This window comes from Acomys russatus, chromosome 4 (assembly GCF_903995435.1).
Source record: "Acomys russatus chromosome 4, mAcoRus1.1, whole genome shotgun sequence".
Lineage (NCBI taxonomy): Eukaryota > Metazoa > Chordata > Mammalia > Rodentia > Muridae > Acomys > Acomys russatus.
This window is the reverse complement of record NC_067140.1, coordinates 28,187,576-28,200,933: the sequence shown is the minus strand read 5'-3', so window position 1 is coordinate 28,200,933 and position 13,358 is coordinate 28,187,576. Positions and strand designations below refer to the sequence as shown.

General features: G+C 37.3%; 2 pseudogenes; both read left to right on the top strand.

Annotated features, from left to right (window-relative positions):
* The first annotated feature begins 224 nt into the window (after positions 1 to 224).
* Positions 225 to 2,549, top strand: LOC127188384 (olfactory receptor 4A15-like; annotated as a pseudogene).
* A 9,286-nt stretch (positions 2,550 to 11,835) lies between these two features.
* LOC127187848 (olfactory receptor 4A5-like) lies at positions 11,836 to 12,787 on the top strand (annotated as a pseudogene).
* The last annotated feature ends 571 nt before the right edge of the window (positions 12,788 to 13,358 follow it).

Below are 13,358 nucleotides of genomic sequence, written 5' to 3'. Positions count from 1 at the left end.
CTTGTTTTTTCCATCAATGGTTATTGATAAATTTTCTGGGTATAGTAGTCTGGCCTGGCATCTGTGGTCTCTTAGGGTTTGCAGGACCTCTATCCAGGCCCTTCTGGCTTTTATAGTCTCTGCTGAGAATTTGGTATAATTCTGATACATTTGCCATTATATGTTACTTGGCCCTTTTCCCTAGCCACATTTAATATTTTTTCTTTGTTCTGTATATTTTGTGTTTTGATTATTATGTTATGGGCACTATTTCTTTTCTAGTCTATTCTATTTGGTGTTCTGTAGGCCTCTTGTATGTTTATAAACATCTTCCTTAAATTGGGGAAATTTTCTTCTATTCTTTTGTAAAAATATTTTCTGGGCCTTGGAGTCAGGTGTCTTCTCTTTCCTCTATGCTTATTATCCCCAAGTTTCGCTTTTCATGGTGTCCTTGATTTCTTGGATGTTGTGTCAGGAATTTTTCAGATATAGCCTTTTTTTGATGGTTGCTACAAGATCTACAATTGTATCTTCTAGTTCAGAGATTCATTCCTCCATCTCTTGGATTCAGTTAGAGAAGCTGACTTCTCTGTTAATTGCTTTCTTCTCTAAGCTCTCTCATTCCTGTTTTTCTTCTGTCTGTGCCTTAATCATTGTTTCCATTTTAATCTTCAGATCTTGAACTTTTTTGTTGAGTTCCTTCATCTGACTGTTTGTATTTTCCGGACTTTCTTCCACCACTTCTCTATAAGCTTCTTTTATGTCTTCCACCTGTTTGGCTGCATCTTCCTGTATTTGTTTACAGATTTTATTCATTTCCTCCATTATCATCTTCGTTGCTAAGGATTTGAGGTCATTTTCTTGTATTTCAATTGTGTTTGAGTTCTCGGGATTGCTTTCTTTGGGATATCTGGGATCTGGAGATACTATATTGTTTTGGTTTTTGTTGTTTGTGTTTTACACTGGCCTTTCGTCATCTTGCTGTCTCTGATGTTGGGAGGTAGCCTCTGATGTCCTTCAGTGGTCATTGAGAGCATTTTGTTGGTGAGTGATTATAGGTCAAGCGCCTTTGCCTGTGTGATCAGGGAACTCTTCCCTGGGACAGGCAGGTGACCTGGTTTTGGCTCCTAGAGACTTTGCTCCACATATTGGACTCCCCGCTGAGTCAGCCAAGGTGGGTACTGATGCTCTGTAGCTCCAGTATCGGTTTGAGGTATTGTACATAGAGCTGGTTATCCTGTCTTTGGCTGGGCTTTGAATACCCTGCCCTTGGGCCCTGGAGCTTTGGGTCCTAGGCTCAGATCACCCTAGAGTACCTGAACCCCTGCTGGCTTCTAGTAGTTGTTTTGGTTTCTCCTCCAACCTTGTAGTGAGTCCAAGGTTCTGCCTACCAGGGAGAGAACAGCTACTGTCTTCTGATTGCTGTTGGTTGGCTAGATTTCTGTCCTATCCCCTCCAGCCTTCCCAGCCTCTCCCAAGAGCATGTGAGTCCCTGATAGGCTGTGGAGCCTGGCTAGGCTAGGAGCATTGTGACCAATCGTGGCAGGATAGTCCTCTGGGGCCAACAGCTAGGCTCCTGCTCAGCCCACTCAGACAGCTGCTGCAATCTATGGCTCCAGGTAATGTCTCTGGTCTCAAACTGCACTGCTATGGCTGGGCCACATGCTCACAGCCATCTGGGACCCCATGTGGCACCTGGGCTTTCTGTTGACTGCCTTAGTGCTGGTCTGAGGACAGATCCACCCATTTTTCTGAGATTTCCCTAGGGCAGGAGCTCTGATACTTCACTGATGGTATTTCAGTCCCAAATACAGAGTTCACACTGCCAAGAAAGGAACAGCTCACAGCTTGCAGACAGGGTGCTGTTTATTCAACCACAGTTACACCAAATATGATTATAGACTTACTCTATGAGAAGAAAACTATTTCCTTCCAAGCTTGTATGTCCCAGCTATTCATAGGACACTTGCTTGGTGGTGCTGAGATCTTAGTCTTGGTAGTCATGGCCTATGACCAGTATGTGGCCATATGCAAACCCTTGCATTATCTGACCATCATGAAGTGTGTCCTGCTTTTGTTGTTGGCCTGGATTGGAAGTTTCGTGTATGCTATAGTCCAACTTACCTTTGTATACAATCTTCCTTTCTATGGTCCTAACGTCATTGGCCATTTCATCTGTGACATGTACCCCTTATTAAGGTTGGCCTGCACAGACACCTATGTTATTGGCCTCATAGTTGTTGTCAATGATGGCGCCATCTGTGTGGTCATCTTTATGCTGTTGCTAATTTCTTATGGGGCTATTCTTCACCCTCTAAAGAGTCCCAGTCAGGAAGGGAAGCATAAAGCCTTTTCCACCTGCGCCTCTCACACCACTGATGAAGTTCTCTTCTTTGTCCCCTGTATTTTTATGTATGTGAGAGCTCCTTCTACTTTACCCATTGATAAGTCATTGGCTGTATTTTACACTGTTATCACCCCCCCCCATGTTAAATCCTCTCATATATACTCTGAGAAATGCGGAGATGAAAAAGGCCATGAAGAAACTTCAGACAAGTAAAATGAAATGAAGTTAAAGAGAAAGGGATCATAAAATATGGCTGTTAAGAAGGGGAACCAATCTTCTCTAGGGACTTGTCACCCTGACAGAATATCCAATATACAATATAGAAATCCACAGGAAAGCCAGAAGATTATTTCATTACACTGTTTTTCCTCAATGTTAATAACTAAGCACAGTGAAAACAATTAGTATGTGAATTTTTCCAATGAAGAACATGCATTTTTAAGATTTTTCAGAATTTGTAAAAATAATACATATTAAAACTGGGCAATAAGATTAGTTTTACACAGACTAAAGATTTATGTGCCGTAGTTAGTATTGTACATTTGTTTCACTTAATGGAAATTTTTTGTGCATTTCTTAAATACATTTAATTGAGTTGAGTGCTAAGAAAGCTTATTATCAAGAATAAATAAATAATATGGCTCATTTTTTACCTCACAATATTGATAGCATATTAATTTTTAAAATATAAAGTTTATTTTGTATTTGAAAGAGGCTTTATTTATGTAAGCATGCTATAATTTCTTAGCATACTTTTATTAAATAGAAATAATATTGCAGTTTTTTAAAAGATTTATTTATTTATTATGTATACAGTATGCCTGCATGTATGCCTATATGCCAGAAGAGGGCACCAGATCTCATGTACAGGGTTGTGAACCACCATGTAATTGCTGGGAAATTAACTTGGGACCTCTGGAAGAGCAGCCAATGCTCTAACATTGCAGTTTAATATTAATGATACAGAGGCATATACGAAGGTTCATACAAAAAATCCAAACAAACAATGAAGATATATATATGAATGTAATCAAATCTTATTTTCATGATTGGAAAAATCATATTAATTCATCTTGTGGCTACTATCTTCAAAGATGTATTTTCACAGTAATGAAAACAGCACATTCAAATTCTTAGTTTAGAATTAATGTCTGTTTCCTTAACAGCTCATGGCACATTGAAAGAGAACAGCTTCTGCCTTCCATATGTAAAAATAATGTAACCCATAGTCCACGAGGTACAGCAATACAGTGCAGAGTCTAGCAGTAGGTGTTTTAGAAAATCCTACAGACAAAAAATATGTTTGGAAAATATAGTCTAGAGAAATAAACTAATAGATTTGTTCAGATTCTTTCTAGTACCGTGTTACAGTGGGAGGAGTTGGAGGAGTGGAAAGCCATGATCAGAATATATTGTATATGTAAATAAAGAGGTATAAAGTAGACGTCCATCCTATATCTAACAACTCTTTCTTGTGTGGTTATTGAGATTTATAGGGAGTTTTAAATTTCCCACTCACTCAGAATGCCTCATTGATTGAATTTGCACATTGATCGTCCTTGTATAAAGTGTATCTGGTCTTCTCTATCCCGTGATTCTATATTCTCATGTCTCCAGAGCTGACCCTCTGGGATTGGATAATTTACATGGGAGGTCTTCCCTGAATGAAACTGAATTTTCCTTTCTCAGCAGCTATTGACCAGTTGCAGCTCTTCATCTGGGGTGTGGGGGACTTTGTGGAATTTTCCCCATCCTCATGCTGGCATGGGAACCAGTTTGTCATTATGTAGGTTTTGTTCAGACAACCATAGAGTTTATTTTTCATGGGTGCATAGTCCTCCTCGTGTCTAGAGAACATATCTAGATACATGCATCTTGTTCCTATGACTCTTTTTAAGATGTATTTATTTATTTATTATGTATACAGTGTTCTGCCTGCATGTAACACCAACATGCCAGAAGAGGGCACCAGATCTCATTATCGTTGGTTGTGAGCCATTATGTGCTTGCTGGGAATTGAACTCAGGTCCTTTAGAAGAGCAGGCAATGCTCGTAAGCTCTGAGTCATCTCTCCAGCCTGGTCTTATGGCTCTTATATTTCTGATTCATCTTTTATGAATTCTTTGAGCCTTAGATGTAGGAGTTTGAATTGCACATCTATCGGGGGGGTTGGTATGCCGAAGTGAGATGCTTATGCAACACTGAAGATTCACAATTTTTCTAGTAGTCTCTACTTGGTGCAAGAAAAAAGCTTCAAGGAGTAAGAGCTACACTAATATGAGGGTATATGGTTAAGTACTTAGAATGTAGTTAGAGATTGCCGTAGTGTAGGAAAATGGGTTAGTTAGTTCTCTTTTAGAGTCTGTCCCTTACTAGTCATGGGGAAGTGAGTAGGGTTTACAATACCAGGGATTAATTCCTCCCACTGATCAGGCCTTAATTCCAACTAGATAGCTATGGGAGCGTCCTTCCTCAGAGAGGAGGCATCTGGGTCAATTACTAGTTCAGTTCTTCCAGGTCTTCTGTCTGAAGGGTGTAATGTCATAGGCAAAAGTGTATTACCGTCACTAAAAACAAGGAAGTCCCGAAATTTATGGACAAATGATTGGGACTAGAAATGATCATAATGAGTGAGTTAACCCAGAAGCAGAAAGACTCACATGGTATATACTCACTTATAATTGGGCACTAGCCCAAAAGGCACGTCCCACAGAAGTCTTCACTTACTAGGAGATTCGGATAGATGTGAGGACATCCTACTGAGACTCTAGGTAAGAGAAATGTAGGAGATGGGGAAATAGAAGGACACAGAGGGTCCTAGAAACCTAGAAGAAGAACATTGTGATGGGTGGATTGGGGCCCAGGGGGTTCTGCTCAAACTAGTGCACTAACCAAGGACAATACAATAGTAAACATCGAGCCCCTACTCTGATCTACCCAATGGACAAGACATTCTCCACAGTTATGTGGAGAGCGGGGACTGACTTTGACGTGAGCTCTGGTGCTCCATATTTGACAACCTCTTCTTGGTGGGGAGGCCTGGTGGCACTCAAAGAAAAAATAAGCAGGCTACCAAGATGAGACTTGATAGCCTATGACCACATAGTGGGGGAGGAGGTCCCTCTTGGTCATAGACCTAGGGGAGGCGAATAGGGTGAAAGTGGGAGGGAGGGAGGAATTAGGAGGATACAAGTGATGGGATAATAACTGAGTTGTAATCTGAATAAATTAATAACATTAAAATAAAACTTTTTTTTAAAATGTATTACCTTAAAATTCTGGAAGCATCTAAAGACAATGGCAATAAATCACGTTATTTTAAAATATTTCTTTCACTTATTTTGTTGGGGGTTTTTTTTTTTTTGGAATACATATATGATCTTTCCTCCATTTGACTAATTATCATAGATTTCTAATCTGCCATTAAATCTAAATGTTGACTTCATTTCAACTAATATATTTTTTAGTATTTAAACTTAAATTTTAATTTTATATCTACCTAGTGATTTACACATTCCTATAGTTTAACTTTTATTTATTTATTTATTTATTTATTTATTTATTTATTTTTACCACAATACAAAAAAGGCATTATTCTAGTTAGTCCCAGACTGCTCACAAATACACTGCCTCTCATGATACAATACAAAGAGTACGTGCAGATATTCCCTGATGACTTCTGCTGATACTCATGACCCAGGTGGGAAGGTGACAACCGCTGAAGTTTCTCTACAACAACTATTCTGTTAAAGTCATTAAATTCACTCTTAAATGGGTCTTTTCTTATTATCTGCACTATTTATGTATTTTCCTTACTCTTGTCTTTCAGTCAGATTTTTGTCTTTCACATTTTAATTTTATTTTATTTTTGCTTGAATAGCAGATCTGGTATATAAAAAAAAAAAAAAAGTTGTACAGACAGGTCAGTTCTTGTTGGTTACAGGGTCCACTTCGTTGCAGACAATGAATTTATTTTGTTGTCTCTTAGGACAATAACAGCTACATCGGCCATTCAGTCTTTCGTTTTGTAAAGTCTTTGACTGCCTTTCACTAGTTCCCCTTGGTGTTCTTCTTTTGACATTGTGTACTGAGAAATGTTTCAAGATAAAGGAATGACAGTGGAAACCTTTCAGGCACTGTACATGCACTGAAAAACAGTTGTGTTTTCCTTGTATTCAGTTTGCTATTTAATTCATGGTATATTGAAATAAAGTACATAGAAATAATTGACACCATGAATGTCCTTACAGCTTCCTCTGACAAAGACTCGGATCTTAACGAAAGCCTACAGTCTAACAGTGCAGAACTGACACTATGAAATATTATAGTTTCATTATATTTACTAAGAGGTCAGATCCTATCTCTTGGCAGCACCTCTTTCCTCTAGGGACTTGACCAGGGAAGGAACCTGTTTTGAAGAGCTTGCTGAATTTGAATTTGTTCCAAATATTCGAACAAATAAATCTACTATAGCTATGCAGTAGTGATGATGTAAAATCCATGGGCTGTGTCTGCACATATAAATTGAAAAATTGTTCTTCAGGTAGAATGGCCCAAGGGCATTTTGAGAACCCCATTTCATCTGACATAGAAGATGCTTTAGTTGGAATCCAGTCCTCAGACTAGCATGCTCTGTTGTTATGGCTGTTCCCAGAAGTTTGTGTAAGGTTTGGATTTCCTGGGTGAAATGGTACAGAAATACAAATAGGTATTTTAACTTGGAAAGCAGAAAATTATTTCCTAGGAAGATGATACTTGAAATTAAACTGAAGCTTAGCTTGGTAATTAGAAAGACTAACACTTAGGTAGTTAAATGTAAACACGTCAATCATAAGTCTTCACGGCAGCATCATTTTAGTTGTTTCAAAAGAAATTATTACGAGAAAAAATTGTGTCATTTTTTAAGTGTTGTTAAGTTTTGTGGTTATTTATTTGAGATACCAAATAATTGTGCAGGTCACGTTGATTTGCACTAACAGATTAAGTTTTGCACAACAATGAAAATAGATATCTTTATTTCTCCATGAAGTTTTTGTTTTCTACCAGGTAAGGATTTGTATCTATAGTTATATAGTGACTGTTGTTTGCAAATGATTTTAAATTATAGACGTTCACTAAGTGGTTTTGTATCTCTCTGGAAGAATGAGTGAGTGGGAATCTGGTGTCAAAATATTTGAAACAATGATCAATTGTGGTTATTTCTAGACCTATACATAAGTTATTCATGTATTTTATTATCTCATCATAGCTACGAAAGATTTCTGACTTCCTGAATGAAAGAAACATTAATTTTCTAGACCTATGGAAAGTCTCAAAATACATATTTGCAAAACAGCTGAGAATGGATGCTAAATGAAAATTTCTGTAATATCTTGAAATACAATGAATGGCTAAAATATCATATATTCTTCCTAGGGCAAATGAATTCAATAACAAATTTACAAAAACACAGAAATTATTAGAAAATACAGGAGTCTGTTTTAATATTATATTAGACAGCTACTTATTTTTTGTATTGGCAACAACAAAGCATATATGTTAAACATAACATACTAACAAACTAATCAGTTTAGTACCTTATATTTTTCCTTATTTTGCATGAAATATTTACATGTGATTTGTTTTACATACATGAAGTAGAAAACATATACGTCTTAACAATCATGCTACAATATAAAGGAATAAATCTCTACTGTGCCCTTGAAGATTATGTGAGGTTTCATAAATAATCTTCCCATGTGTGCTAAAATATATTCAGAGACTAACTCATGCTTAGGATAGTAACTAAATGCTGCTAACTAAACAGATACTTATAATTACTATTATGAAATACTAGTGTTGTATATTGTGATTATATATTTTATTTTGAGAAAACATATCATTTTTCTTTAATAGTTGAGATTATAATATGATTATATTTTCCTTCTCTTTTCTCTTCTCAATACTCCTCCTTACTCTTTGACAATGACATATTGTTAATAAGCTGTGTTAATTTTTTAAAAGACACTAGACATTAATTTGAAAGCATGTTGAGACTAATCTTCAATTTTTGTTACAAAATATTTTATAATTGACATAGCAAATTATAGTTCTAATTCTAATGTTACTATACTATGCAAATAATTAAATAATAATCATATATAATTAAATAGTAACCATGTTGGTTGGTAGAACTTCCGTCTTATCAAAAGTAGAACTAAGAGTTGGGGAGAAATAAACATACACAAAATAGCCTGTCACTCAGGGAGACCTGGAAATGATCGTCTTACAGCTTTATGTCCTTCAACAGGTGTGCCATGTCAGTCTGCTTCCTCGAGCCAGGACCTCCCAAGTGAGGTGAAGCCGTCGTGTGAATGCCTTGGAGAAAGTGCATCATGACTGCGACTGCCACATGGTGAAATGTCAGATTCTTTCTGGCTCCCATTTTATTTTCATCTTACCCTAGGAATTATTTTTCGTATTTTGTTTCTAGTCTTCCTTGAGTTAGGCTTATCACTCTAGGATACAATTTGTGTGGTTTTATGCATGTGTGTGTATGTGTGTGTGTGTGTGTGCATGTGTTTGTGTCTGTGTATGTTAGTGTGCCCATCTCTCTTTTCATATCTCTCTCCTAGTATTTGTGTGTGGAGTCCACTTATTTGCTCCTATTTAAAACAGGTAAATATTATACTTTCTTATAAACATATTTATACCAAAATGAATATGTCTAATAGATATAATTTTAACTTAGTCTAAAAATTAGTTCATGGGAAATGGGTATGTTTTTATATCCTGGTTTTTATTTATATTTATTAAGTTAATAAAGATTTTAATATTTATTCTAATTCACACCTCACAGTGAAATTATGAGGAACAACAGATATACATTTTAATCAATTCAGATGTTTCTAGAGGTCAGCATTTAATTAAACAAGCTGGTGGTATCACTTTTCTTTGGAAAAAATCATGAAACAGATGCACAGGGAAGTTAACTTATTGGCTGGCGAGTACACAGGTAGCGAGTGTACCTGGAAATGTCACAGGCAACAGTAGACCCAGAGTCCTCGCTGCCCATTGCTATACTATTCTTTACCTGCGGTCTTTGTACACAATGATTGGAAAACACAGAGTTGCTATTTGGTCACAACAGTTATCACATCCTTGTTATTACTGACTAGCATTTTTCAGGTAATATCAATTAATTTTTTGTTAGATTAGAAGATATAAGAACAAATACAAAGTCAGCGAGAGAAAAAAAGTCGGGGCCACCCTATCAACAGTGTAGTTTGTTAGGACAAAAAGGATTCTGATGTCATGTAGTCATTTTTTTTTATTTCTAATTGTGCAAATCAAAACATATTTGTAATAAAGCTTATTAATGACTCAAGCCCATGCCTTTTCACACTGAGCTTAAACTTTTCCCTTGGTTATGCTGCTCTTTGAAATCTTCACCCATATGTTGTATTTTCAGTATTCTCTTATATGTAAACCTTACTTATAAAGAAATCTTACATGTAAAATATGATGTCATTCTATGTAAAAATCATATTACTCTATCCGTTATCTTTCTCTTCAATTTCTATTTTTACCAGTTTCACTACCCCAGAGATTCTCAAAATGAAACATAGTAGCTTCTATTGTAGCAGTAGTTGCCATAGTCATGAATTTATTTGGCTTAATTATTTGAACATTTCTAAAAACCAGAGTTGTAAATATAATCCTTTTTTTGAATTCCGCATACTAAAAAGGAAATGTGTAACACTTTAAAAAGCTGACAGGCCAAAGAATATGAAATAGATGATCCAGGTAACAGTAAGTTAATTGCTTCCCCCCGCCACTGCCCCCACCCCTTGCCACACACACACAGGGTTTCTCTGTGTAGCCTTGGCTGTCCTGGACTCGTTTTGTAGACCAAGTTGTCTTCGAACTCCCAGAGATCTGCCTGCCTTTGCCTCCTGAATGCTGGAGTTACATCTGTGTGCCACCACGCTTGGCACTAATTGGTTTTTAACTTTAATTTTTTACATGCGTTACATCCTGACCACAGTTCCCCTCCTTCCACTCCTCCCAGTTTTCTCCCATCCCCTCTCCCCCGGAACCACTCCTCCTCCATTTCCTTTCAAAAACAAACCAAAGCAAACAAAAAACAAAAAGAGCAGGATTCACAGGGATATCAGCCAAACATGGCATTAAAAATACAATAAAACTAGGCACAAACACTCATATCCAGACTGACTGAGGCAGCCCAGTTGGAGGAAAGGGGTCTCAAGCAAGGGCAAAAGAATCATAAATACCCTCTACTCTCACTGATAGGAGTTCCACAAAAACACCGAGCAACACAACCATAACTTATATGCAGTGGACCTAGCTCAGACCCATAGAGGGACCTTGACTGTCACTTTAGTCTCTATGAACCCATATGAGCCCCTACTTACTTGATTCTGTGGGCCTTGTTCTCATGGTGTCTCTCTATCCCTCTTGCTCTAGAATCCTTTGTCTCCCTCTTCTTTGGGGTTCCTTGGCTTTACTTAGTGTTTGGCAGTGGGTCTCGACATCTGTTTCCTGAGTTTCTGAATGAAGCCCTTTGATGACAATTGAACTAGGCACTGGTCTATGAACATGGTAGAATGTCATTAGAAATCATTTCACTGATTTTTTTTTTTTTTTTTTTTTTTGCCAGTTGTGATTGGATCTATCTTGGGTCTCTGGACTGACCAGGGTCTGGTTCTTGGCCATCTACACAGTGTCAGTGGTGTGTGCCTTAAGTTGGACCAGGCATTTGCCTGGGTCTCTGGACTGAGCAGCCTCTGGTTCTTGGCCATCTACAGAGTGTCAGTGGTGTGTGCCTTAAGTTGGACCAGGCATTTGCCTGGGTCTCTGGACTGAGCAGCCTCTGGTTCTTGGCCATCTACACAGTGTCAGTGGTGTGTGCCTTAAGTTGGACCAGGCATTTGTTGGCTGCTCTTGCATGCAAGACTTATTGTGGGTTGAAGGTTTTGGTTATCCAGTATTTTGAGATTTAATGAGTTAGTCAAAGACTAGACATCCTTTGAGATATAAATGACTGACCACCTAATACATATCATAAGGTAATTAAATAAGATATTAATTTTATGTATACGCATGTTCTATATACCTGCCTATGAAAACAACCCTATCAGTTCAAAGAACTGACTCTATGTCTTAACTGCCATCACTAAGAAGTAGGTTTGTTGGAAGCAAGAACTCTTTCTTTGTTTATCGTGCCTGGGTTCTCTGCCAATTTATGTGATTTAGAGTCAGAGACATTAAGTGTAATGCTTAAAATGAAGCCATCTGAGGAACATGGCGTGTCTAAGGGAAAGTCTATCATACTTGTTGATTGAGGGCCAGAATATATTCTACTAAATGTTTCCTGCACTTTCGCTAGTATAGACCATAAAGATCAGGATGTGCTTAAAAACAAAATCAATTCACTTTTTTTTCATAATTATCATTACAGATTCTATCTTCTTGAACTTCCCACTGACAAACAATCCACATATATTTAAATGGGACAGAACAACAATGTGACAGAATTTATTCTCCTGGGCCTTACCCAGGATCCAATGGGACAAAAAGCATTGTTTATCATGTTTTTACTTATCTACATTGTGACAATGGTTGGAAACCTGCTCATTGTGGGGACAGTGATTGCCAGCCCTTCTTTGGACTCCCCAATGTATTTTTTCCTTGCTTCTCTGTCAGTCATGGATGCTGTTTATTCCTCTTCTACATCACCCAAGCTGATCATGGACTTACTCTCTGACAAAAAGACCATCTCTTTCACAGCTTGTATGGGCCAACTCTTTACTGAGCACTTATTTGGGGGTGCTGAGGTCTTCCTCTTGGTGGTGATGGCCTATGATGGCTATGTGGCCATCTGTAAGCCTCTGCACTATTTGACCATCATGAATAGGCAGATTTGCAGCCTTCTGTTGGTGATAGCCTGGGTGGGCAGGTTTGCACACTCTGTAGTTCAACTAATTTTTGCGTCTAATCTCCCTTTCTGTGGACCCAATGTCATTGACCACTTTATCTGTGACATGTACCCATTATTGAAACTTGCATGCAGCGACACTTACTTCATTGGTCTTACTGTAGTTGCCAATGGCGGAGCAATCTGTATGATCATTTTTATCCTTCTCCTGATCTCCTATGCATTCATCCTAAACTCTCTTAAAAGCTACAGTCAAGAAGGGAGACGCAAAGCCCTGTCTACCTGCGGCTCACACATCACTGTAGTTATGCTTTTTTTTTTTTGTCCCCTGTATTTTTATTTTTGTTAGACCAGTGTCTAACTTTCCTATTGATAAATCAATAAGTGTGGTTTTTACAGTTATCACTCCCATGTTGAACCCTTTAATATACACTCTAAGAAATTCAGAGATGAAAAGTGCTATGCAAAAACTCTGGTGTAAACCATTAAGTATGGATAGAATAAGAGTGAGTTCTTCACATTGAGCTATTAAGTAATAAACAGGCAGTAGATTTTAACAAACAATATTGTTGTCCACTTATTTCCTACTTTGTTGATACCTATATCTTTGTCTAGCATTCTAAAAATATAACACATTTTTATTTTCTTTTAGGCTGAATCTTACAGAAAATTATGGAACAATATAAAATAGTTATATTTATATAAGTAAAGATATAAAGCTATGCTGTCATCAAAAATATTTTAGCTGTATTCAATTTATATCAAAATTGAACTTACAATACTGTGTTTTATAAAAATTGAAAACACATTACATTTGAAAAGCTAGTATCAAATAAATAAGAATGATTTTAATGACCTTGCCAAACTAGACAGAAAAATGTCCACAAAGAGTCAAACCTACAAAAGAACTACAGACAACTGAGTAAAGTTAAGTGTTGACAGAATTCTGTCTGTGGTAGAAATGAGGACATTTTACCCAGTGGCTGGCTTGCCACATTTGAAGCCAACTCCATAAGAAGGTTCTTTGATGCTCATCATCTTCTTTGAGGCCAGCTGGGTGCTGTCAGGCGTTAACTCGTCTTGTTGTCAAAGAAT